Consider the following 4,547-nt stretch of genomic DNA (forward strand, 5'->3'; position numbering starts at 1 on the left):
CCAGACTTCATCTCACCTACTTTGGTCATGTTGTCAGAAGGGACCATTCCCTGGAGAAGGATGTCATGCTTGGTAGGGTGGAGGGTCAACGAAAGAGGGGGAGGCCTTCAGGGAGATGGATTGACACGGTGGCTGCAATGATGGGCTCAAATATAGCAGGGATTGTGGGGCTGGCGCGGGATCGGGCAGTGTTTCTTTCTGCTGTGCATGGGTTCGCTATGAGTCAGAAATGACTCGACAGCACTTAACAACAACACCAACAATAAGAGGCAGAAAAGAATCTCTCACTGCTGGCTGAGAGACAGACGTGCAGCTGAGAGAGGGACTCTCAGCTGAGATGGTGGCAGTGGAACCAAGAGGCACGAGACAGAGTGGCAGGCTTTCCTGGCCCACAGCACTAGAGGCCAGGCCTAGAGGCCAAGAGCCAGAGAGGTGTGTCTAAGGGCACAGCAGCGGGGAGACTGTTCTGACTGAAGAACTGAATCCTGAGTGTGTTCCTGAATTTGAATTGTAGCCTGTTGCTTCCCTAATAAACACCATAATCTGTGAGTTCCGTGTGGCCACTGCAGCGAATTGAGGTGGTGGATGCAGCAGGAAGGACGGTTGGTGTCAAGGTTGGTAAGAGGACTGGAGGGTGGTGGCAAGTGTGGCCTCATAAAAACAGGCCTTGAGCTGCTGATAGTGATTCTGTCCTCCTCTTGTGTAGTTACAGGTCATAAGATGTCGCCTCCATGCCCCTTTAGCAAATAAGTAAATAATGTAAATAAGATACATTTTGCCTTTGTGGGCATGGGGCCATGCAAATAAAGTATATGGAACCCTAACCTGAGGATTGGTCAGTTTTGTCATTTTGCTAGCAAAACGAGCCCTCCTAGAATTGTGTCATGGATTGTAACCTGTTACTTCCCTAATTAACCCCATAATTGTGACTATAGTCTGTGAGTTCTAGGTAGCCATTGCAACAAATTATTGAACCAAGCAAAGAAGTAGTGAATGCCATGGAAGGGACAGTTGGTATCAGAATTGGTAACAAACGTTGGCGAGTGGCAGCATGTCTTACTTCTACCTCCTAGGAACAGCCTTGGGCTGTTGATGGTGTTTCTGTCTCCCTCTTGTGAAGTTAGAGGAGGTCAGAGGATGCTGGCCCCATGCCCTTTTTGCAGAGCTCTTACATAATCATGTTGTTGTCAATTGCCATTTTGAGTTCATTTTTGACTCATGGTGACCCCACTTGTGCAAAATAGAACTGCTCTGTAGGGTTTTCAAGGCTGTGACCTTTCAGAAGCTGATCACCAGGCCTTACTTCCAAGGCACCTCTGATTGGGTTTGAACCTTTCAGTTAGTAGTCTAGGGCTTAACCATTCGTACCACCCAAAGACTTTTACATAATCATAATGGTGTTAATAATACTATATAATTGCTAACATTCATTGAACATTTTTGTACTTTACATGAACTACCTAATCCTTACAAAATATTCATTTTTCCTGGAGCTGCCATAGTAAAATATACTGTTGGCTTATCAGAACAGAAATGTATTGTCTCACAGTTCTAAAGGCTAGAAGTCCAAATCAAAATGTTGGCCTGCCATGTGCCCTTTGAAATCTCTAGGGGAACGTCCTTTATTGTCTCTTCCAGCTTCCGGTAGCCTCAGGTAATACTTGTGTGGTAGATACATCTTCAGATGGCCATGTTTTGTCTGTCTGTCTCTCTGTGTCTCCTCTCTTTGATAAAGACACCATTCAGCTGGGATGAGGATTTACCTTACTCCAGTATGACCTCCTGGTAATTCAATTGATAGCATCGTCAATGACTCTATTTCCAAACAAGTCATGTTTATACATACCAGGATTTAGGATTTAAACATACTTTTTGGGGGGACACAATTCAATCCATAACACATACTATAAGGGAAGTATTATAGAAGGCATTGGAAAAACGTAGAATGAATTAAAAGAAAATCATAGATGTTAGCAGTGTTCCACTTTCTCAGTGTGGCCTTCTCTGATTTGCACTCTTACTACAATGATTAACTAGCAATTCTATGTCATGCATTCTCACATTACTTCTAATTATTCTTTATTTTTCAGGTTAGAAAATTATTATTTAGCTAAAAAGTAACCTCAGTGGCTAGTCCTTGTTCAAGATTTAAAGAGTATGGCAGGGTAATAGTCTTGGGAGTCCTCCAGTCTCCTGGTCTAGTAAGCCTGGAGTGTTTAAGAATTTGAAGTCCTGTGCCACATTTTTTCTCCCATCCACTGAGGATCCATCTGATGTGGGCCTGATCAGAACGGTTGATAGTGATAGCCAGGCACCATCTAGTTATTCTGGTCTCAGGATAGATGGTTTGTGTAGACTATTTGTCCTGTAGACTAGTTTCTTTTTTGAGTCTTTTGTTTCCTTCTTTCTCTTTTCCTCTGGAAGAATAGAAACCAATAGTTATCTTAGTTGGTTGCTCTCAAGCTTTTAAGACCCCAGAAACTACTCACCAAACTAGGATGTAGAACATAAATTTTATAAACTATATTGTGTCAATTGCCTGAGTTATCTCAGAAGATTGTGGTCCTAAGCCTTCAGATCCAGAAACCCAATCCTGCAAGGTGTTGGGTTATGTCAAAAAAGTATCCAAAACTGTGCCTCCTGTCTGCTTTATTATATATATGCCTTCACTTGTATATATATATGCATATCTGCACATATATGCATATACATATACACAGGCATACACCTCTATATAAACATATATATACTCACATGTACATACCTGTAGACATACATGTCTGCATGTTGTTGTTGTTGTTCTTATGTGCCGTCAAGTCAGACCCAACTCATAGCGACCCCTCCTTGAGTTTCTGAGGCAGTATCACTATAGAAGTAGATTGCCCAACTTCCTTCCAAGGAGTGGCTGGTGGGTTTGAACCACCAGCCTTCTGGTTAGGAATCAAGTGCCTTAGGCAGTATGCTATCAGAGTTCCCCCACATGTCTGCATATATACTACATATGTTGTTGTTGTTGTTATGTGTTGTGGAGTCGGACCCAACTCATAGCGACCCCTCCTTGGGTTTCTGAGTCAGTATCACTATGGAAGCAGATTGCCCAACCTTCCTTCAGAGGAGTGGCTGGTGGGTTTGAACCACCAGCCTTCTGGTTAGCAGTCCGGTGCGTTAGGCACTATGCTACCAGAGCTCCTATACTAGATATATACCCGTACATATGTTTTCTGGTTGTTATTGCAGTTGGGATTTTAATTTCAAGTCAGTTACATAATGAATACAGAAGAAATAAATACTCCTCTCAAGAAGTGTAAAGCTTACTTTGAGACTTCACTTGCTTATAAAAACAATTTGGCTCCTGTTCTCTGAAATCCTGATTCAGCAAGCATGAAATGGAATCTGGAACCTGCACTAAACAACAGCAGACTTTCCAGATAATTTTGATGAGCAACCATGATTAGCTTTCATGAGCTTAGAAATAAGAACTCCTGGAGTTCAAAGAAGGAATAAAGTTGGAGTCACTGGGAAGAAATATAGTACAAATTTTAAGATTTTGCCTTGTCCTAAAGTGATGACTGGTATTATGTTCAAGCACAGTAAGTGAGGAAATTTCAGTCTTCCTAAAACACTATGCTGGAGCCTATCTAACCAAGATCTGAAGATGCCTAGGGCTATTTGACCCAGGGATTAAGAAATTACGAGGGGAAAAGGAAGTAGGATAATAGCATAATCACTGGATTCTTAGGACCTTTCAATTTTTAGAATTCTAGGGAGTTAGTTTTAGTTTTAGTTTTTTTCCTAAGAAGCCACAGAATACTCTTACCTACGAAGCTTTTTATCTTTAGATAACATTCTCAAGAATCGTTTTTTGTTTGTTTGTTTAGTATTTCCGCCAGGGGGCAGTAATGTCCTCTACATCGCTGGTAACGGTGGTGGTGTGTTGTGTGTCGTCGAGTCGGACCCGACTCATAGAGACCCCTCCTTGGGTTTCCGAGGCAGTATCATTACGGAAGTAGATGTAAAGGTAGGTAGGCAAATTTGTTACTTTCTTTTGAATTTGAAGTGGGTGAGAGTGGGAAGAACTAATTCTGAAGGCCCATGGTCATTATAGATAAATTTGGAGGTGAATTCCGGCAGAATACAGAGCAGAAATGGTTAAAAGTCATTGGTAGAACAATCAAAACCAAATCATTGCCAGCTAGGCAATTCTGACTCATAGTGACCCTATAGGACAGTGTAGAACATAAAGTTTCCAAATCCGTAAATCTTTACGGAAGTAAAGTGGCTAGTGGGTTTCAATTGCTGACTTTCAATTAGCAGCCTAGCATTTAGCCACTGTGCAACCAGGGCTCCTTGGTAGAACCACAGTCTCTTCAATCAGTGATTACTTGATTAAGTCAGTTTCTACAGTCTGTTAAATTGGGAAATGATCCTATGACTCTGAAAATTCATAATTCTTTTTTTTTTTTTTATTAGGATTTGGGTGAAGATTTACAGAGTAAATTCACTTTTCATACAGCAGTTCACATATACTTTGTCTCATGTCATTGACC

The sequence above is a fragment of the Orycteropus afer genome, unplaced genomic scaffold, assembly GCF_000298275.1.
Source record: "Orycteropus afer afer isolate SDZICR_OR568_19922 unplaced genomic scaffold, OryAfe1.0 scaffold00100, whole genome shotgun sequence".
NCBI lineage: Eukaryota > Metazoa > Chordata > Mammalia > Tubulidentata > Orycteropodidae > Orycteropus > Orycteropus afer.